Here is a 24,273-nt window from a genome sequence, read left to right on the forward strand (position 1 = left end):
AAGATAAAAGCAGCATCAAAAAGGTGGGTTTTTAGTTTAGATTTGAAGACGGACAGAGATTGAGCTTGACGTACCGGCTCAGGAAGTCTATTCTAGGCATATGGTGCAGCAAGATAAAAGGAAAAGAGTCTGGAGTTAGCGGTGGAGGAGAAGGGTGCAGATAAGAGAGATTTACCCAGGGATCGGAGTTCCCGGGGAGGAGTGTAGGGAGAGATGAGAGTGGAGAGGTACTGAGGAGCTGCAGAGTGAATGCACTTATAGGTGAATAAGAGGAGTTTGAACTGTATGCGGAAATGGATAAGGAGCCAATGAAGTGACTTGAGGAGAGGGCTAATTTGAGCATAGCGACATTGGCAGAATATTAGTCGTGCAGAATTTTGAACAGATTGAAGAGCAGAGAGATGACTAAGTGGGAGACCTGTGAAAAGCAAGTTGCAATAATCTAAGCGAGAGGTGATATGAGTGTAGATGAGGGTTCTGGTAGTGTGCTCAGGAAGGAAAGGGCGAATTTTGCTGATATTATAGAGAAAGAAACAACAAGTTTTAGCAGTCTACTGAATATGTGCAGAGAAGGAGAGGGAGGAGTCGAAGATGGCCCCAAAGTTACGAGCTGATGAGACAGGAAGAATGAGAGTGTTATCCACAGAAATAGAAAATGGGGGAAGATGAGAGGTTGGTTTAGGGGGAAAGATAAGAAGCTCAGTCTTGGTCATGTTTAGTTTCAGATGGCGGTGAGACATCCAGGCAGTAATGTCAGACAAGCAGGCTGATAATTTGGCCTGGATTTCGGCTGAGATTTCTGGTGTGGAGAGGTAGATTTGGGAGTCATCAGCATAAAGATGATACTGAAAACCATGTGATGAGATCAGAGTACCAAGGGAAGCAGTATAGATGGAGAAAAGAAGAGGTCCCAGGACAGATCCCTACTACTACTACTACTACTTAACATTTCTAGAGCGCTACTAGGGTTACGCAGCGCTGTACAGTTTAACAAAGGACAGTCCCTGCTCGAAGGAGCTTACAATCTAGGTTGCGGGCAGATGAGAAGGGGATGATGAGGGTGTTATCAACTGAGATAGAGAGTGGAGGGAGAGGTACACCAACTGACAGTGGGATAGAAGTAGAGGTGGATCCACTAGATTATACACTAAAGATATGCTGGGAGAGATAAGAAGAAAACCAGGAAAGAACAGAGCCCTGAAATCCAAGTGAGGACAGCGTATCAAGGAGTACGCTGTGATTTACAGTGTCAAAAGCAGCAGATAGATTGAGAAGGATGAAGATAGAATAGAGATCTTTGGATCTGGCCAGGAACAGATCATTGGAGACCTTAGCAAGCGCTGTTTCAGTTGAATGAAGGGGTGAAAGCCAGATTGAAGTGGATCAAGAATACCTTGAGATAAAAGAAAGTCAAGGCAACGGCGGTGAACAGCACGTTCAAGTATCTTGGATAGGAAAGGGAGGAGGGAGATGGGGCGATAGTTGGAAGGACAGGTAGGGTCCAATGAAGGTTTTCTTAAGGAGTGGTGTGTCTATGGCATGTTTGAAAGCATCAGGAACAGTCACAGTGGAAAGTGAAAGATCGAGGATATGACAGATAAAAGGGATGACAGTAGGAGAGATAGTGTTAAGTAGATGGGTGAGAATAGGATCAGAGGAACAGGTAATTAGTTTCAAGGAGGAAAGAAGATGTGTAGTTTTCTCGTGATTTCAGAAAAGGAAGAAAAGGAGGCAGGGATTGGAGGGTTGAGAGAATGGACTAAGGGAAGGAGAGGTGGAGGTGACCTGGTTGAGAATTCAAGTTTAATCTTGTGAACCTTATCATGAAAGTACTCAGCCAGAGTCTGAGGAGAAAGTGAAGGGGGAGTTGGAGGTGAAGGCACTTTGAGAAGAGAGTTCAGTGTGGCAAAGAGACGTCGAGGGTTTGAGCCAAGAGAATTTGTCAACTGGATGTAATAGTCCTGTTTGGCAAGTAAAAGAGCAGACTGGAAGGAGGTCAGCAAGAATTTGAAATGTATGAAGTCAGCATGGGCCCTGGATTTCAGCCAAAGGCGTTCGGCAGAGCTGGCACAGGAACGTAGGTAGCGGATTCTAGAGGTCAGCCAAGGCTGGGGTTTGGTACATTTTACAGAACGGGGAATGGGAGGAGCGAGAGTATCCAGAGCAGAGGAGAGAATAGTATTATAGGAAGAGACAGTCTCATTGACAGACTTGGATAACGTGGAGTGACATAATCGAACATTGCCGGCGAAATAGGTCGCCGGCGATCTATTTTGGCAGCGGCGCAACAGCTGGCCGGAACTGTATTTTCGAAAAAGATGGCCGGCCATCTTTTTTTTCAATAATACGGTTTAGCCCGGCCAAATGCCAGAGTTCGCCGGGTTTGAGATCGCTGGTTTTGTTTTTCAGCGATAATGGGAAAAAATGCCGGCCATCTCAAACCTGGCCAAATCCAAGGCATTTGGTCATGGGAGGAGCCAGCATTTGTAGTACACTGGTCCCCCTGACGTGCCAGGACACCAACCGGGCACCCTAGGGGGCACTTCTAAAAAATTTTTAAAAATACACAAATAGCTCCCAGGTGCATAGCTCCCTTACCTTGGGTGCTGAACCCCCCAAATCCCCCCAAACCCACTCCCCACAACTCTACACCATTACCATTGCCCTTATGGGTGAAGGGGGCACCTACACATGGGTACAGTGGGTTTGGGGGGAGTTTGGAGGGCTCAACACTTAGCACCACAAGTGTAACAGGTAGGGGGAGGGGGATGGACCTGGGTCTGCCTGCCTGAAGTGCACTGCACCCATTAAAAACTGCTCCAGGGACTTGCATACTGCTGTCAGGGAGCTGGGTATGACATTTGAGGCTGGCATACAGGCTGGCAATAAAGATGTTTTTATTTTTATTTTTTTAGTGTGGGAGGGGGTTGGTGACCACTGGGGGAGTCTGGGGAGGTCATCCCCCATTCCCTCCGGTTGTCATCTGGTCAATTGGAGAACCTTTTTGAGGCTTGGTCATGAAAATTAAAGGACCAAGTAAACCCGGTGAAATACTGATTAACGCCGCTTTATTTTTCCATTATCCGCAAAAGCCGGCAATCTGGTAGCCATGCCCATGCCCGCCCATGTCCCGCCTTCGCTTCGCCGCCAAAACGCCCCCTTGAACTTTCGCCGGCACGGCGACGGGAAAGCAGTGATGGTGTCAAAAACGCCGCTTTCGATTATACCGATTTCGCCGCTTTTGAGAGATTGCCGGCCATCTTCCGATTTATGTCGGAAGATCGCCGGCGATCACTTTCGAAAATAAGCCTGATAATGGTAGAGAAGAGATTTGAAACACTGGAGGACAGAGTAGAAGGGTCAATAGCCTGAAGATTCCTAAATGTATTGGTTAAGATTGGACGGGACTGGGGAGGAGGGTGTTTAAGTGTGAAAGTTATCAGATGATGGTCATAGAGGGGAAGAGTTGAGGCACAGAAACTGGAGAGTGAGCAGTTTGAGAAGACGATAATTCTGAGTAGAACTTGTGGCAAGGGATGACAAATAATTCAACAGACTTTTCAAGCTTCTGGGCAGTTCTGTGGCAAATCAAATGTAAATACAAACATTATGAGGGGATTATATATATAGCACCTAAAAAATCTGCACAGAAAGCATTTTCATCTAAGTGTATTCTATACGTGGCATCTAGATTTAGGCACAGTACATAGAATTATGCTTAGTTAATATCTCAGCACCTACAACTATGCACATCCATTTATACCAACGAAAACATGGCGTAAATCTCGGCGCATTGATTTAGGTGCACCGAGCCATATTCTATAACTAAGTGCATAAATTTCAAAATGCCCATAAAATGCCCATTTCTCCACCCATAACCACACCCCTTTTTGACTGCACGTGTTAGAAGTTGGCACACTACATTACCGAATACGCTTAGCAAGTTGTGCTCGTAAATTCTAATTATTGCCAATTAGTGCTCATTATTGCTTCTTAAGTGATGTTATAAACGCTGATTGACTTGTTAAGCCAATTAAGTTATGTGCGTTATTACAGAATACGCTTGGATTTTATTGCGGATCTCTAGGCGCACTATATAGAATCCAGGGGTATGTTTTTAATTTTATAGACAATCTCCTAAGCTACAGTATATGCTTTATAAAATCGCTACACCTGAAAGTAACTATATATATTTGCATTGCACTACCCTGATGTAGGGAGCAAATGGCCCAATTAGGTTTACACACCAAAAATTCAAATACTGGATCGATAACACTTCAAATGCACTTCAGAATGTGCACACATTACAGTTCTTATATCATTACTTAAATGTCTTTTTTTCTTTAAAAAAAAAAAGGAGGAAAAAGACCTCAGTTGGCTGTGACTGTCTTACCTAATTGAAAAGCAGGCAAACCTGCAGTAAGGTAGACATTTGTGATTTACAAACAGCTCCCAGTTCTCTATCCTTGGTCTTAAAAAAACCTCCATGATTTTTAATTCAAAGTGTAGACATAAATTCTTCTCAGATCTTCTCAACAATGCCCATCAAGGTCTACACTCATTAATTAGTTGTAGTAAATAACATGAAAATTACATAAACAATCGTTTGAAAATACAAAAACTTCCTTTATTGATTCAAATATATTAAAATATTAAAATCTAATTACAACATAAACTAACCTATAATACTACATGCTTTCACTTCAATCATAATCACTCATCCTCCAAAACACCATTCATTCAACCTCCTAATTTTCCCAACACACAATTATTTGACATATGTCTGATGGCAAATGTGTAATAACAACCTACTATATTACACATTCATAATGCAGCGACATATATTCTTGTCGCATAACATTGACAACCTCTAATGTAGTGAAATAAATGTTCTACATCTGAAATATTGTCACTTCCAACATCATAAATACATCATGAGTGCATTGCAAGTTGTTCCAACTCAGTCTCTGTACTCTGTGTGGTAATCACTCCAATCGTCAAAAGTTTCACAACCTCGACAGTCCCGAGTTTATGCCATTCCAGGTATAGTCATTTAATGCTGTTGGCGTTTCATTGTGCAACTTCACATCAGCAATACTTTACTTTAATATAGTCGCTCCACCAAAAAACCAGGACCCGACATGATCATGTTTCGCTATATTAAGCGTCGTCAGGGGTCTTGATGGCTCATCCAGGTGGTGGGACTCACGACTATCAGCGATGTGCCGGTGAGACCGCCCAAAGGGACGCCCCACTCTTGCATTTCAGATGTAGAACATTTATTTCACTACATTAGAGGTTGTCAATGTTATGCGACAAGAATATATGTCGCTGCATTATAAATGTGTAATATAGTGGGTTGTTATTACACATTTGCCATCAGACATGTCAAATAATTGTGTGTTGGGAAAATTAGGAGGTTGGATGAATGGTGTTTTGGAGGATGAGTGATTATGATTGAAGTGAAAGCATGTAGTATTATGGGTTAGTTTATGTTGTAATTAGATTTTAATATTTTAATATATTTGAATCAATAAAGGAAGTTTTTGTATTTTCAAACGGTTGTTTATGAAATCTTCTCAACAAAGACGAATATATACTGTGCGTGTGAAAAATTCACCGCTCCTGCTGTGATTTTTTGCACGCACAGTATACATTCATCTTTGTTGAGAAGATTTGAGAAGAATTTTTTCTCCACTTTTTTCATTATTACCTGCCACTGGTGCCCCCAAACACAGTGTATGTAAGGTAGAATTTTGAAAGACTTTTGATATTGTATTCTACTTATTCCAGACATTTTCAGATCATTGCTATCCCCCATGATCTAGTTTAAAAGCTGCATTATCTCCTTTGTAAAGGCCAGTGCCAGCAGACTGGCTCTGTCCTGTCTAAGGTGGAGCCCATTTCTTTTAGAAAATGTTCCCCTTCCCCAAAATGATGATAGTTCCTAATAAACCAAAGACCTCTTTCCTGCACCATTGTCTCATTCACACATTGAGACTTTGGAATTCTGCTCGTCTCTGGGGTCCTGTCCATGGAGCAGGAAGGATTTCTGAAAATGCTGTCCTGGAGGTTCTGGATTTATACTTTCTAGTTAAAATCCTGAATTCAGTGTAATCCCCTATTAGTTTGGGATTACTAAGAAGAGGAAGTCCAAGTAGAGAGTCACTGAGAGGAGTGACTGGGAGGTCCCCGGGTGGGAAGAAGCCCAGCCCAAGGGGAGTTGTTCCGAAATAAAATGCAGAGTAATAGTGCTGAGAGAGGAAGAGTGACAAGGGGGAGACTAAGAGAAGATAAAGTTAAGTGTTTCGATCTGTATGGGGGGTCTTTCTTTTGGGTTTTTGTTCTTTTGTTGTTTTTGCTAGTTGCTGTGGGTCTTTGGGTGCCTGCAAGCCCCTGTCAAGTGATCCGAAGGAGAAGGGGCAACCCATTAATAAGAAGTGAATCTATTGGTAAAGAACAAGGAGAATTGCTGCTAAGAAAAACAGTAACTGTGAAGGAGATCTCTGGGGGAGAGACCCAGCCCAGGAGCTCAGGATAGGAGCTAGGCGATGGGCCCATCCCATAGCCAGGGTGAGCCAACACAAAGGTCACCCAGGGTTGAGGTCAGACCCAGAGGATCTGCACCTGAAACATAATGAGGAGCAAGGCCTTTGGAACACCATCTTTGGGGACAGGCATGGATTGGAGCTATACAAATTGTAAATAATCCTGTTTCAGAGTACCTTGTAAAATGTACACTAAGGGAGGAGAATACAGGAGTTCCCATGGGGAATATTGGAAGAACAACTTATTTAAAGATTGCACCAGGTGGTGGAGAGTTTAAGCAGTTGGAATGTTCCTGTGGTTTCAGGTTGAAGAATAAACTGTTTGAGTTTTAAGCTGTTGACTCCAGAGTGGTCATTTCGGACTAGACAGTGTATCGCTGTCCCCTCAAGGCAGCCTATTTTAACTTCTAGCCTTACTTCCCACAGGGGTTTGGAACTTGAGTTTTGGGTTCCTGGGGGAGAAAAGGGTAATTCCACCCTCTAACGCTTCTTTTCACAGGTGGAGGCACCACACGCCTAGTGAGTGAGTGAGTGAAGGTCCAATGGAGTTTGCCCTTCACAGTAGCTCCAGCCCACTTGGATGCCGGACCCTGAAGCGCCCAGGCAAAGGGGCGTTACATTAGTTTCCTGAACCTTCCTATGTCATTGTTACCCACATTTACCATGACAGCACTGTCTAAAAATCCTATCAGATGACACATGAGATCCACCAACTTCATACCAGGCAAGAAGACTTCCAAACAAGTTACCAACCAATGATGTTCTTTTCTCCATACCACAAAAGTCTCATTGCTGAAGAAACTCCTTCTCCTTACTACTACTACAACTAACTTACGATCTTCTACCCTTAAAGCTTCTGCAGCTAAGAAGAAAACCTCTTTCCAGGACCACTGTAAGAGGCTGGTGAAGTGGATGACCTCTCAGAGATTGTCTAAGGGATGCCACGAGCTTTTTTAGAGTGAGATTTGAGCACTTCTCACCCTTTATATAGCTGCTATCAAACAGATGCATCATCAGAGAGAGACTCTAGCATGTGGTCTGAGTCAATAGACAGTTTCCCACCCAACCTCTTCCTCACAGCAAGCCCTAACCCCTCCTACACTGGTAGACCAAGCAATGGGTCTGGCTCAACAAGCTACAATTGCCTTTTCTTCCTACCTCAAGTTTCCATTGATGAGGAAAATCCCTCCATCAATGTACAGTCAATCAATAGTTTGTGGGAAGTATTAAGCCAAGAAATATCCAAAAATGTTCATTTCTTGAAAACTACTTTTACTGAAAAGAATGCACAGTGCTACATAATCGCACTATACTTTCACACTGCAACACTGACAGCTCGTGATTGTCTTTGTTGAAATACTACTGGGAGGAAACAGACTATACATTCAGCATTTGTCCTCTAAACAGTAGCTGTCCTCAGAGAAGCCAATAAAGCTGTTTATGTGATATATTAGCCATATGTAAGAACAAATATGACATTTTTGTTCCCAACAAAGATACCTTTCTGTTCTTTAACATTTGTATGGGAACTCATACAAGAATCATTTCTGTAAGAATCACAAAGCCAAAGCCTAAGGCTTCTTCTGTAAAAAATGTTTCTTTTTGTCACAATTGGAAAGGGCGCAACCTATCCAATTAGAAATATATATCTGTTACAATTCAAATACAGTGAAATGCAAATGTTAGATATGCGATAGTACTAATATCTATCTTTCTTCTTTAAATTAAAACAATAACGAGAAGAGTGGAATATTTAATTGTTCCAAAGAAAAATCTATTTGTGTTAACTCTATAAGGGCACCTTTTACTAAGATGTGCTAATAAATTTAGTACGTGCTAATGATTAGTGCATGCTAACAATTAATGCGCAATAAATCCGTTAGCGCACCTTAGTAAAATGAGCCCTAAATTTGCAGACTTTTTCTATTCCAAGTCCAGCCTTAGAATTAAGCTTTGCCAAACAGACTTGGTAAACAGTACCATCCAAGAGCTTGCAACGAATAATAAACAAAATAATAGAATAAACATTAAAAGGACATTTTCCAATGCTCCATAACATCAAACAAGTTTTCCCCACTAACCACCACAATGCTCCAGTACCCAGCGCCAATTCCAAAGAGAACCAAATATCTCAAACTGCCTGATTAAAAAAGCCTAAGCTTGAAATCTTATATAGAAAGATAAAAGATTATTAACCAGCCCTGCCCTAGGAGAACATATAGATGCCCCCACATCCACTGAGTGAAGAACACACTGCTAGCAGAAGGGCTCTCAAATGTCCAAGTATTTGGTGGGAATGAACAATACACAGCAAAATGGCAACTACAATCATCCAGATGTATAAAGGGACCCATAGCACTGCAAAGCACTGCAAACCAACACAGACCTCATATGCTAATCCAGTTCTTGGAGCAAAAACAGAGAAGTGGGAAATAGACCAGGCTAACCAAAGACAAATAAGTAGACTTCACCAATAAATTGTCCACAGTCGACTGAAGACTCGACACAGTACCATGTTTCCATAGGTAGCCTGCATCAGGAGTCTTTCCATAGGTAGCCTGCAACAACATCAAAAAGGAACAGTGTGGTCTTTAAAAAGACCTTTAAGTGGAAAATGTGTGGGTTCAAAATCGAGCTAATGCAGATTTTGAACCCACACATATTCCACTTAATGGTCTTTTTAAAGACCAAATTGCTCCTTTTTCTTGAATCTAAGGTTATTGACCATTTGATGTTGTTGCATTTTTATTTCAACAATTTTTATTGATAAACCAGCATGTTGAACAAATCCATCTACATCAATACAGTGCACATTGAATCTCAGGAGCATACTATATAAGAGCAAGAAACCATTGGCACAGAAATAATTTTCTCCCCTTCCCATCCATCTCTCCCCCCCCCCCCCCCCCCCCCCCACTTCCCATCCCTAGGAGAAATAAATACAGCCTTAAACCATAAACAAGAATCATAGTATAAGCCAGACAAACTGGCCACTGACTCAAAAAGGCAATAACAATAAATCTTATCAACCATGATCCAACCCAACTGAGCATTCCTCCCTCCTTCCCTCTCCCCCCTTATCTCTACAGGACTCCCCCCACCTGTGCCCCAAGAGGTCTGGACTCTTATGACCCCCCAGAGCAGTGGACGGAAAGCAATTTACCCCACTCTAGTCCCCCCTCCCCCCCTACAGTCTTGCTGACAGCTCAACAGGTTCAAAATAAGACTTCTTCCTCTTGATGACAAAGAGGCCAAGTTGGGATTCCAAATGTTCAAAAACAAGATTTACATTTAAAGGAGCTTTTTACTTCCCTTGCCTCCCAAGATACTAACAGGTGTACCATATTACGCCAATGCCAAAACTCAGGCGGGGAGTCAGAGGTCCAAGTCTGCAAAATACACTCCCTCGCCAGTATACACAGCTTACAAAACATCAGTCTAATCTCTGCTGCAGGGCCTCAAAAGTCCCCCGGGCAATCCAGCACTAACTGGAGTGGGGAGCCGGTGATCCTACAAGAAAAAATTGACACCAAGTAGTCAGTAATCCAGCGCCAAAATCGCCTTATCTCCATGCATCCCCAAAACGCATGGAAAAAGGTGTTGTTCGCTAATTTACACTTTAAACAAGTTGGCGAGGGAATATCTCCCGCCTGAAAAAGCTGAACCTGGGATAAATAAGCTCTGTAATAGACACGAAAAGAGCACTCCCTATAAACAGCACTGCTAGTAAGGCTTGAGATACTCTTAATAGAAGCCAAAAAGTCCCACGAGTCCAACTTCTCCCCCACGTCTTGTTCCCATTTAAGTTTGATTTCATCTACCCCTTTGATTTTCCAGAACTTCCATAAGGCCTTATGCAACTTGGATATCATGGGGGCACCCTCAGCAACTGTCTCAAAAAAGTCTCGAAGCTTGCCCCCACTCCGGGATCCCAGAGCCCCCATCGGCAGGGACTGAATGTAATGTTTGACCTGACAACATGCAAAAGTGTCTCCCCATCTAATACAGTCTTGGCCTTTTAATTGATCCAAAGACTTCAACCCTCCCTCCGTATCTAGGATATGTTCCAAGGTTGTCAATCCCGACTGCTCCCACTGAATGAAGGTCGGATTATCCAATCCTGGGGGAAAATCAGGGTTTCCTCTTATAGGTAGCAGTTCAGTGACTTGTGGGACCGCTCCTAACCCTTTCACTAAAAACCTCCATACTTCCCTGAGAGGGCCTAAGAGCACGCTATTCCTAAAATATCTAGGAATCAAAGATCTCTCCACGTGCTGTATAGATAACAAGTTATATGGGGCAAAGTACGCCAACTCGAGTGCGAGAGGTGTAAAGTAGCTAGAGGAGTAGAGTCAATCTCGAACATGACGTAAGAGGCATGCAATATTGTAAAGTCTCATATTGGGATGGCCCAACCCACCTTGAGACCAGTTACCCATCAAATGAGAAAAGCGTAGCTTTGTTTTCTTCAAAGGCAAGGGTAATGCCTGCCACTTCTCCAATTGCTGCTGAATATTAAGTAGCATCTGGGTCACATTAAGCTTGTATAACTCCCTGACCTCCGAGGAAAGTGCACCCAGGTATTTGAAGGATCGTTCTGCCCACCGCAAAGGAAACTGCCCAGGCCAAGAGCGCTTAATCTCTAGGGAGCTAGCCAATGCCTCTGATTTATCCAAATTTAACCTGAACCCTGCGAAGCACCAAATTCTCGAAAAGACTGCAAAAGTGACCCCAATGAAACCTGCGGGTCGGTGAGAACAACCAAAAGGTCATCCACAAAAGCTGCTAACTTGAAGCACTCCCTATTGATATATACCCCTTGTATATCCACATTAGAATGAATATCCCGTATGAGGGGGTCTAAGTAAAGAACAAAGAGTCCTGCCTAGTCCCACATCTGATCAAAAAGTCATTAGAAAGTTGTCCATTGACCATCACCCTCGCCTGAGGAGAGGCATACAAAACCTTGAGCACTTCTACGAACCACCCTGCGAAGCCATATACTCCCAGGGTAGCAAATAAAAACTCCCACCAAACAGCTTCCAGCTGTGACTGGTTTGGTGAGCCTCCTTCCACCCCATCAAAATCAGAAGCGAGCCGCCCAAATCTAACGGCGTTCTTGGGCGCACAGAGTTGTCCATTAGGTCCAGTGCCGGTGTCGATGTCTGTACAGGATACTGCTTAACTTTTCGTTTGCACCCCATACAACAAAGAAGCCACGAATCAGCAGTAAATCAAGGTAAAGCAGAAGCTCGGTGCATGCGCGTCTAGTCAGAACACCATCTTAACTCTGCCCCCCCCCCCCCCTCATTCTTTTGCTTTTGGAAACCAAAAGGATACCTTTTTCCAGATTATGGGACTCTTTTACTAAGCTGCGGTAAGCACTAATATGTACTTAACATGTGGAAAAATGCACTACCATGGATTACATTCAGGTGTCCTGCGGTAGTTCTGGATCCGCGCTTGCTTCCCACATGCTATAAAATGCTTAGGGCCCTGTTTACTAAGCTAGTGCACCTTAATAAACAGGGTCCTTATTTTTTAGCGCTGGAGGCAGAGAGTAGGCATGCCCAGCATTAATCGGTTAGCACAACTACAATACTCCATGCCCACCAATTAGCACATGATTAGCACAGGAGCCCTTATTGCAGAGTAAATAGGTGTCGGTATGGGCTCTCATGCCAATGGCCACACGCTAATTGGGAAATTGGTGCATGGCCAAAAATTGAAGAAATGGAAAATACAACCATTTTATAGCTGCGCTATAAGTGACTTCAGCGCACAGGAAAACCCTCGTGTCAATCATAGTGCAGGCCACTCTTTAGTGCAGCTTAGTAAAAGGTCCCCTATGTGATTACCATTTCTATTTTTGGAGTGGAAAATGCATGGAATATATATTACCTGACACACACTGCAAAAACATTTCTTCCTTTCAGTGCTCCAGCTACCTGTTATGCAAAGGATTTTAAAAAACCTCCATAAGAAAAGAAAAGTCCTTTTCCGTATGTCAGGGGCGTAGCCAGACACCCAATTTTGGGTGGGCCTGGGCCCAAAGATGGGTGGACAGAAGAACCTCGCCCCATCCCACAGGTGATTTGGTCTCTCCTTTCACCTGCATGCCATATGGTATCTCAAACATCCCCCCCCCCCCCCCCGTATACCTTTTAAAAAACAGATTTTCACCAGCAGCAAGCAGCAACTAATACACACTGCTTATGTTGGCCCCACACCCTTCCCTCTGATGCAACTTCCTGTTTCCGCCTAGGCAGAAATACATCAGAGGGAAGGCTGTGGGGCCGCTGCGAGCAGTATGTATGTCACTGCTCACTGCAGGTGAAGATCTGCTACTTACAAGGTATGCAGGAGGGACACTTGTTGGGAGTTTTCGGATGGTGGGGCTTGGGGATCCCTGCCAGCCACATCATAGGTATGCTGCTACTAGGTGGGCCTGAACCCAAAGTGGGTGGACCTGGGCCCACCCAAGCCCACCCTTGGCTACGCCACTGCCGTTATGTTCTCAACAGCACAGAACTACTCAGAAAGATCTGATAACTCTGCAATGACTCTTTAAAATATGTCCTTCCTTTCACCTTTCTACATACTCAAAAGAATAATTCAGAAGGTATGCATTTAAAAACAACAAAAGTTAGCAGCTGCAAACAGAGTTATTAATAGGAGTTTTTGTTGCATTGAAGCCAGTTCAGGAATATTTAGGAACTGTGGGTTAGATTTACTAATGTGTGTCATTTGTGCACATTAATACGTGTTAATGTAATTTCACACACATTATTTAATGCAAGCCCATCATTGGCAATAGGGCCCTGTTTACTTATAAGTCACCCTGATCACATTAATGGACATTAAATCAAATTAATGTGCAATAATACATTAACACACATTAGTAAATCTAGCTGTGTTCCTTAAAGCAACAATTCCTTCTAAAAATATATCCAAAACAAGTCTCTCCGTCTCCTAAAACAGTTTCAATATCTAATATTTTCATTTTTTTTTTTCATTTTCATTTTTAATTAGTACTCTTACTTTATAAAAGAGCATCTATTTATGCTTTAAATAAAGGCATAATATTAAACCCTTTCCTATAAATTTCTTCAAAATGACAGTCAGCCCATCAGATGGTGAATTCAGAAATACTCTTCACCACTGAATAAATACCATATTCCTCATGGGTCCATGTACATTATTTCTCTTCAATCTTGCTATATATATATATATATATATATATATATATATATATATATATATATATATATATATATATACACACACACACACACACATACACAAAACGTGGAGGGGCATAATCGAACGCGAACGCCCATCTCCATGGGCGTCTGTGTCCGAAAACGGGTACGTGAAGAAGCGGGACAGACCGTATTTTTGAAAAAAATGGGCGTCCATCTTTTGTTTCGAAAATACGGTTTGGACGGACCAAATGCCTATGGATTTGGTCCTTTCTGAGCTGGGCAGTTTTTTTTTTTTTTTTTTGCGATAATGGAAAAGAAAAACGCCCAGCTCAGAAACGTCCTAATCCAAGCCATTTGGTCATGGGAGGGACAAATGTACAACACTGCCATAGGTCTTAGGGGTGAAGGGGGCAACTACATGTGGGTACAGTGGGTTTCAGAGGCCTCCCATTTACCACCACAAGTGTTACAGATGGGGGGGGATGGGTCTGCCTGCCTGAGGTGCACTGCAGTACCCACTAAAAGTGCTCCAGGGACAGGACTTGTTGCTGGTGTATAACCTTGGCACAGCAGTTCACACCTTAAGACTAATCTAAACGTCGTTTATTTGAATAAGCACCTTTACTCACAGTTAACTGCAGATCACAGGTTGTGCCCCACTGGCAACGAGTCTTGCTAGTACTGAGATTAGCAGTAGGTCCTAGCTGGCAGAATGGTGTACAATGCCCTCTTTCAGCAACATTCAAATTATAACTAAGTGCTATAACGTGGCTAACACATGACCGGGATCTAAAACTGGCTTACAAAAATGGCCTCTACCTCATGGACTACCGGAAACACAACAGGGCACACTGTGACCCAGTAAGCAGAGGGAAAAGCACCATGGGAGTAGAGCCTACCAACTACCAACATCATGAGCATTTAACACAAGCTAGTGGAATCACGGAGCCCAATATCCTACACCCACCACAATGCATTGCTGATGTGACTCTGCAGTGCCCTTAACAGAAAAGGTGTCACACTCACCCGAGACCCACATCAGAACCAGGGAAAGGCTGTCAGAGGATAGAACACATTCTGCTGTCATGGAGGTGGGTACAGCATTTGAGGCTGGCATACAGGCTGGCAAAATAAGTTTGTAAAGTGGGTTTCTTTTGGTGGGAGGGGGTTAGTGACCACTGGGGGAGTCAGGGCAGGTGATCCCCGATTCCCTCCAGTGGTCATCTGGTCAGTTGGGGCACGTTTTTGGGACTTGTTCGTGAAAAAAGGGTCCAAAAAAAGTGACCCAAAATCGCGGTAAAAACGCCTTTTTTTCAATTATCAGCTAAAGACGCCCATCTCTACTCGGCCGATAACCACGCCCCAGTCCCGCCTTCACCACTCCTCCGACATGCCCCCATCAACTTTATTCGTTTCCGCGACAGAGTGCAGTTGAAGACGCTCAAAATAGGCTTTCGATTATACCGATTTGGGCACCCGCGCGAGAAAGACGTCCATCTCCCGATTTAGGTCAGAATATAGGCATTTTTCTCTTTCGATTATAAGGTGGATAGTCAAGAAAATAAGATGATACCTTATTTATTGGACTAACAATGAATTTATTAGTTAGCTTTCGAAAGTAACCCTTCTTCTTCAGATCAGAAGAAGAAGGGTTAACTTTAACTTGTATTTAGTCCAATAAAAAATGTAGCATCTTATTTTTTTTTACTATGTTTTGTTTTATTTCTATTTACTACCTGAAATAAATAGAAAATCAGAGTTTTTACGGCCAAGGTAAAAATGACCTTAGCGCACAGGAAAGACCCAAGTAAGAGCGTGCTAAGACCATTTTTTAATTCAGCTTTGTACTTTTATAAAATAAGCACCCAGAACCAGCCACAATAGCATGCAAGCGACAAAGTAATAAGAGTAACATAGTGAATGATGGTAGATAAAGACCTACGCAGTCCATCCAGTCTGCCAAAGAAGGCATCCAGAGCCGCACCTGCCACTCCATGCAGTTACACTCCTTTATGATAAAATACTGGCATCACAAATAGAGCAGTCGGCAATTTGCAGTTTTATTTATAAAATCTTGGTGGAGAGGTTTAATAATTTTGGTTATAGCATAGTCACGTGTGTATTTATACTTGCTCCAAAGAAGGTATAAGTGGGTGCATGTACCAGGGGTGTAGGCGGACTTCAGCGGGAGGGGGGTCCAGAGCCCGAGGTGAGGGGGCACATTTTAGCCGCCCCCTCCACTTTTGACCCCCCTCCCCCTGCGCCTCCTGACGTCCCTGTACATGAGTACACAACTGTACCTCCGTTCTATCCAAGCTAAACTACTGGGAATTGTATAAGCACACATAATCTTTTCAGCTTACATACTTATTCATGCATATAAAGTTGGGCAGTTTTACAAAAGCCCTTTTATTTAAGCAAAACAGATTTTACATTCAGAAAATACTTTATATAACTACTACCATAACATCCACTTAGGGGGGGATTCATCAAGCGGCATTAGGGCCGTAATGCAAGTTATTTGGCCCTAACTCTACGTTTCTAGAAATACCACTGCAATATTTAAGTCGCCACTAGTTACTGAATAATGAAATGCAAAATATGCAAATTAATGTTTTGCATTTCATTAATATGCATATGCCGTCACAAGACTTGCAGTGATACACCACAAGTAGCGTAAGGACCTCAGGTAGAAGCTGGGGTTATTTTACCATCTGGAAGCTGTGGCCCGATGCTCCTGGGCCTGCAGATCCTTCGGCCCGCCCCTCTTCCTGCCTTAAGCATCCCCCCTCATATGACCCTCCCCCCCTCCACAATGGCTACCTACATAGATCATTGATGGTCCAGGGGGTTCTTCAGGGGTCCAAGGGTAGTCTGGGGGGGGGGGGGTCATCCTGGAGTTCCAGGGGGTCCTCAGGGATCCAGAGGGGTCATCAGCAGGAGCAATGCTTAATTGCTCCTGCCCTGTCCAGCGCCACCTTCCAAATGGCTCCATTAGCAAGTGCAAGTACCTGTACAATTATATGTAAACCACCTTGATTTGTGCTTGAAAAAGGAGGTATATCAAATTAATAAATGATAAGCAATAAACAATATTATCATGTACTACCACTAGGGGTCATAATCCATATAAAGAAATTCCTTATATGGAATATGATCCCTAGCAATAGTAGTGCTGTACAAAGCAGGTGTGACTGGGCATTGCTCCTGACTGAAGAGCCCAGTAGATCCTCCGGACCCCCTCTGTTATTGCACACCTAGGTCGGATCGGGGGTTTTTATGACCGATGATTAAAGCGAAGAACTGTGGTTTGAAGGACTGAGATTGTAATCGGCCATTGAGCTGATGACCACAGCTTTCTGAGGTCTTCCCCCCCCCCCCCCCCCCCCCCCCGTTTATTCCATTTTTAGGTGTTCCACCTATGCTGCTTTAAGCTCGCTTCTTGTGTTGGTTTGATGATTATACGTGCAATTATTATTATTAACATTTGTATAGCGCTACCAGATGCACGCAGCGCTGAACACCTGACATAGAGAGACAGTCCCTGCTCAATAGAGCTTACAATCTAAAAATAATACAGACAGACAAGACAATTAAGGGCGAGGGAAGTACAGGGTGAGAAGGAACAAGGGGAGGTAACTGAGTAGTAGTTAGGAGCCAAAAGCAGTGGTGAAATGGTGGGTTTTCAACATAGATTTGAAAACAGGTAGAGATGGAGCTAGACGTACAGGTTCAGGAAGTCTATTCCAGGCATAAGGTGCCGCGAGGGAAAAGGGACGAAGCCTGGAGTTAGCGGTGGAGGAGAAGGGGGACGACAAGAGAGATTTGTCCAGTGAGCGGAGTTCACGGGGAGGAATGTAGGGAGAGATGAGAGTGGAGAGGTAATGGGGGGCTGCAGAATGGATGCATTCAAAGGTCAGTAAGAGAAGTTTGAATTGTATGCAGAAGCGGACAGGGAGCCAGTGAAGTGACTTGAGGAGTGGACTAGTGTGGGTATAACGATTTTGGCGGAAAATAAGTCTCGCTGCAGAATTTTGGACAGACTGGAGAGGAGAGAGATGGCTGAGAGGAAGACCAGTGAGAAGTAAATTGCAATAAACCAAACGAGAGGCAATTGAGCAAGCTTACCCTTACTTCTGTTACTTTGACATTTATATCCCACATTTTTACTGGAGCAATAACCACAGCAAACGTATGTTTGCAGTTCTGCTTTGATTTTTGGTGCAAGTCCTGCAGACTATTTCAATAGCACAGACTTACAAAGATCCATAGGTTACTACGTAACTTTGTAAGTCTAAGTGCTTTGAAAATATGCCTCTTTGTAGCTATTCAGACAGTTTGACTATTTCTCCCCCAGCTATCACCCCCAGCTCCACCTCCCCTAGCACATCCAGTGTTCAGTACTCAATTTAATTAACCAGAAACTCACTCAAGAGATGGGCCTTTTGCTTTCACCATCCATCACTGACAAATTGCCTTAGAATTTTTCTGATCTTAAGTTTTCTCAGAAAATGTCTGCAAATCATTGTCAAACAGGTTTGTTTGGGTTTTTTTAATGCCATCATCATTATTCATATGAAAACAGCTATCTTATTGTTATCTAGTTCAAATTTTTGGAAGCACCTTGGGTCTGAAAGTTGTATATCAATCACTGATTCTAAAATACAGCTGAAAGGATAAATCACCCAACATTTCTGACAGGTTTATTATTATTACGTATTTAGTTCTTATAAATCTGAATCATATCTAACAAATTAAATAACTCAGCTGTGGTTTTCATAGATTAGGGAAGGGGAGGAAGTCAAGGTTCAGGTGTCATCCATCCCCTATGTTGTTGCCATCGCATAACACTTCAGCTCAGTACTACATAATCATTCCTTATAACTTTGAAAGGCAATTTGAATAGATATTAAAAAAAATAAATTCTGTAAAAGTTACAATAAACACAGACAGATTTCTACTAAAGCTTCGAGAGATAATATATAATAATTGGATATTACTGCACTAAGAAAACCAGCTCCCAGTGAAATAAATGTTCAGTCCCTGTTATTTTCTTCAAATTTGTCTTTATTGTTATTAATATTATGAGCTCTACATCATAATAAATGTTGATGACTTAACATATTTTGCTCAAATGTACATCATAGATACATTCATAGTAGGAAAATACTACACTGGGTCTTTTAACTTTGTTGAATGCAGCTCCTGATTTCATCAGACTGCTCCACAGCACCTGACCACCTTGGTCAGGCCACAGTGATTGCCTCCACACTCTACAAATGTTACTAACACCCTGGTGAACAGAGTTAAAGGTGTGATACTTCCTGAAGGATCTCTAGTTCTACAGCAGCTATCCCAGGATTGTGCCACCAACTAGGGAGTCTGCTGGGCCCAGAGCCAAGCCAAGGGTATCTAACACCCTAGGCAAACCTTCACCTCTGCCCTCCCACCCCCTTGTGGCAGCTCAAGGCACTATCCTGTGGTGCAGTATCTCCCCTTTCCCACTTCCTCCCCAAGTGGCAAGCATTCCCTCTTCCTTCTTCCCCCCCAACCAGCATCTCCCCTTTCTCCTCTACTTACCTCTCAGATTACCAGCATGTTCCCTTTCTCCTCTATCCCTCTTCCTCCACTCCCAGGCCTGAAGCATCAACAAAACTTAGTACTGCACAGCCCCCCCCCTTGCTGTGTCAGAGGGTGCAGGACACTACAGTACTTGGACATGGACTAGTACTTACAGGTCCCACACAGCACTGTTTTGTTTAAACTTCAGGCCAATCTGGGAGCAGGTAGAGGGCATTGGTGACAGGCCCAATAAGGGGACAGGGAATGAGGGTAGCTTTCTTATATACCAGACAACATCACCAGCCCCAAATTCTGCTACCTTAGTGGCATGGCCAGCTCTGGCTGGGCCCTTTGTCTTTGTCAACCATATCTTGGCCATGCCCCTGGGCTTGGTTCTTCCCCTCATGTATATGAGAGATATAACCAGGAGCAGATTAAGAGTTCTGATATTGCACAAAATGCTACAGGAAGGCACCCTGAATGGCTGTACTATTGGAGCCTGTAACTTTGTGGGTCTTTTAGACCCATCTCTTTTCATTTTTGTTTTTCTTTTTCACATTTTATGGTTGAAAATTTGACTTTCACATCTGCATAATAGCCTAAAGTTTTTCAACTGTTCTCTGTAAGGCCTATTAATTTATTTGTCACTGACTGCCAAAGACATTTCTGAGTTTATATTGTTTAGACAACATGGCTGGTAGGATCAGAATGGCAAATCACTTTGCTCATGTGTGAACAATGTTAAAGAGACAGATGAAGAAGGGCACAGCAAAAGCTTTATGGGAAGAAGCTGTCCAGTGACATGGGAATGAAGCAACATAAAAGCCTGTTGTCCAAGTAGAAGCCAAAAAGCCCCATTTTAAACAAGATGTAGAGATTGGAACTAAGATATCCAGGTTGGGATGTGCTCAATTTTGGTGGAATTTTAGAAAAAAGAACTGCCAATGCACAGCCTCATTTAAGTAAACTGACTAATTAGGGAAACTTTTCTTGCTCCGCTCTGTTTCCGCACACCAGAACGCACCATTCTATTCTGCTTGTTCCAATGGTTAGTGCAGTGGGCCTTGATCCTGGCAACCTGGGTTCAATTCACACTGCAGCTCCTTGTGACCTTGGGCAAGTCACTTCACCCTCCATTGCCCCAGGTATAAAACTTAGATTGTGAGCCCTCTAGGGACAAAGTACCTTCAGATAATATGCACTGCATATGTCTAGTAGTGCTATAGAAATGATTATGTGTGTGGGGGAAAAGTCTGCCCTCCCTAGCTCTTTTGTAATTTCTGGTATCTCAATGCAGCAAGATGGGTTTCTCTCATGGTGTGAGACAGGAACTACCAAGACCTGAATACTAGACAAGAGCAAGAAAAGAACTAAAATTGCCAAGAAGTGCATCCAACACAAAAGGGTAAGCAAGGATTACAGGAATCAAGTTACTTGACTATATGCTGGAATCCTGAGGAAGCAAGGCAAAAAAAAAAAAAAAGGTAGGAACCAATGCAGGGTCTCAGGAACAGGATGGGTGGACAAGAAAACAAGACAAGAACAGTAAAACAGCAGCAATGAACCAGCAGGGAACAAGTCCAGATGTTGGGCAGAAATACCTAAGCCTGCAATAGGCTGGCATCTGATGGGCCAATTTGGACACAAGTACTAAGATTACCAGAAATACAAGACAGAGCTAGAAATAGGCTGGCTGGAGCCAGAATAGCTTCTCCTGGAATTCCAGTGCCCTCCAACACAAAGGGCACCAATGTGAGGCCAGCCCATGCCTGGTATTCCCTGTAGTGGAACAAAATCAACTTTATTCTTCCTTAAGTAGTTTAATATCCTTCTCCATTTAATCGGGCTATTGACACCTTCCACATGTGGAGGGTAACTTGCTAACAGGTCACCTAGGCCTAAGCACCTATTTTATACCTATTTTATAAAATACCAGTACAAAAGCAGTTGAAAATACAGCATAAATGTGATTGCACACATTTACACCAACTTGGAAGCTGCACCTGCACTTGGCCCAAACCCCTCCCTCAAACATGCCTACAAGTATGCTTGTGGGATAATCTTATAAGAAGAATTTTATAAGAGTATATGTGTGGAAAAAAATCATTTATAAAATTAACCCCTAAATGTGTAAAAAAAAACTTTATCTTGAGTTTCACACTGTATTTCCAATGCAGCCTTCCCTCCCTTCTACTTGAAGCACCCCAGTCATATGCTGATTATTTCCACTAGTGTTACTACTTCTGAATATGTGTGCAGATCATCCGCTCTAATACCAAGCAAACTGTTAAGAAATAATTCAGATAATAAGAATATTGAACCAATCAACATCAGTAGGCAAACTTTGATCTTCTGTATTTGTCATCTGGACCATCCCCCAATTAACATCTTAGAAGGCCCTCCCAGCCAAGCACTCATTCTTCTTACCCTCCCCACTATGTATGCTGAGCCATTCCAGTCACCTACCTTGGTCATCTCCATTCTCTCCTCTTCTTCATCTACCACATTACATACCACACTGTCAACTCCTAGTGCCCCCACTTGCAATTTCTTCCTTTCTCATTCGCTCCCCTCACTCTTTAGTAACACTTCATCCTTCATACTCAGCCATGCATTCCCATTCTTTTCAGCTGTATCATACAGATTTCTCTGTCCAAACACTTACTGCCTGCAGCTCATGCCCCCTCACCCCCAAAGATTAAGCCATTTTATCTTTCATATATCCTATCCTTCTATATTAGCTACTTGATACTTTGAATAAACAACCTAGTACAGTCATTCAGCATCTTTACGTTTGGCTCACCTTTGGGGCAAGTGTCAGGGGAATAATGTGTACAGGGACATGCTGAGGTGGCACTTATTCATGATTTAAAGGTGGTCTAAGTCCCTCGTTGATCTTGCACTCCCCCCGTTTTCTATTTCTGTTGATGGCTCTCTCATTCTCCCTGTCTCCTCAGCTCGAAACCTTGGGGTCATCTTTGACTCTTCTCTCTCCTTCTCTGCTCATATCCAGCAGATCACCAAGACCTGTCGTTTCTTTCTTTACAACATCCATAAAATCCGCCCCTTTCTTTCTGAGCACTCTACCAAAACCCTCGTCCACACCCTTGTCACCTCTCGTTTAGACTACTGCAATCTGCTTCTTGCTGGCCTCCCACTTAGTCACCTCTCCCCTCTCCAATCAGTTCAAAACTCTGCTGCCCGTCTCGTCTTCCGCCAGGGTCACTTTACTCATACTACCCCTCTCCTCAAGTCACTTCACTGGCTCCCTATCCGTTTTCGCATCCTGTTCAAGCTTCTTCTACTAACCTATAAATGTATTCATTCTGCTGCTCCCCAGTATCTCTCCACACTCGTCCTTCCCTACACCCCTTCCCGTGCACTCCGCTCCATGGATAAATCCTTCTTATCTGTTCCCTTCTCCACTACTGCCAACTCTAGACTTCGCGCCTTCTGTCTCGCTGCACCCTACACCTGAAATAAACTTTCTGAGCCCCTACATCTTGCCCCATCCTTGGCCACCTTTAAATCTAGACTGAAAGCCCACCTCTTTAACATTGCTTTTGACTCGTAACCACTTGTAACCACTCGCCTCCACCTACCCTCCTCTCTTCCTTCCCGTTCACATTAATTGATTTGATTTGCTTACTTTATTTATTTTTTGTCTATTAGATTGTAAGCTCTTTGAGCAGGGACTGTCTTTCTTCTATGTTTGTGCAGCGCTGCGTACGCCTTGTAGAGCTATAGAATTGCTAAATAGTAGTAGTAGTAGGAGGATGTACATCAGCGTGCTAGCCAGAATCAGGGATAGATGATGACTCTAGTCTACACTGCCCATGTTTGTTTATATTTATTTAAGGGTTTCCAATTTAAATAATTTAAAAACAATTTGAAAAGAACTACAAGATCAATAGGACAGATACAGCAAGGTTAGAGAACGAAACAGAATCAAAAAACAGAAGGAGGAATGAAAACAGAAACCGAGTACCTGCTAGGCCAGCCTTGTCCCAGAGTTTACAGGGAATGCTTGGGTGAAATGGTGCATCTTCACTAGAGTTTTAAATTTAGATTAAGATTGCTCATGATATGCCTCTAGTGGCCCTACACATTTTCGTAGTTTAAACATTTTGCCCCAGCGATTTGCAAATGCCGTAGCAGGATTGGGACATTTAAAATGCAAATAGTGCTTGTTAAATGACCTCCGTGGAGGGAAATAATCAAACGGGGACACCCATCTCTAAGGACGTCCCGGCAAAGGGGCAGGGAAACTCGCATTATCGAAACATGATGGGTTTCCCTCTTTCGATAATACAGTCGGGGACGCCCAAATCTCAACATTTAGGTCGACCTTAGAGATGGTCGACCTAAATGTTGAGATGGTCGACCTTAGAGATGGTTGTCCCTGGTTTTCGGCCATAATGGAAACTGAGACGCTCATCTCAAAAACGTCTTTTTGCATGAGAATATTTATTTATTTATTCCAGACTTGCTATACCACTTTAACTGTCAGGCAGGGCAAAGCGGTTTACAATCTTATAAAACAAAAAGGAAAAGAACTACAATAAATCATAGGAAAGTGATCCAATCAAACCAAGAAAGGAACAAGTAAATTAAAAGTTCTCATTCAGATATCAGAACCACAGTGTGCCATCTGTCACTCCCCACTATAAGCCTGTTGAAAAAGCCAAGCTTTTAACAAAGCTTTGAATTTCTTTAGGGCAAGCTCGCTACATAGAGTTAGAGACATAGGAGTATGTTTACTAAGGCATGTTAGCGTTTTTAAAGCACCTTTAAAGTTAAGGCGTGTTAAACACTAATACACCAAAACATTCCTATAGGCGTGTTAGCGTTCGTGAGTGAAAAATGCTAACGCGCCTAAAGCGAGAGAATTTTATCTGCACAGAATTTAAAACTAGATTCCATCTAGATTCTGTGACTCCTGAAGCAGGTGTTTCAGA

Source organism: Microcaecilia unicolor, chromosome 7 (assembly GCF_901765095.1).
Source record: "Microcaecilia unicolor chromosome 7, aMicUni1.1, whole genome shotgun sequence".
Classification (NCBI taxonomy): domain Eukaryota; kingdom Metazoa; phylum Chordata; class Amphibia; order Gymnophiona; family Siphonopidae; genus Microcaecilia; species Microcaecilia unicolor.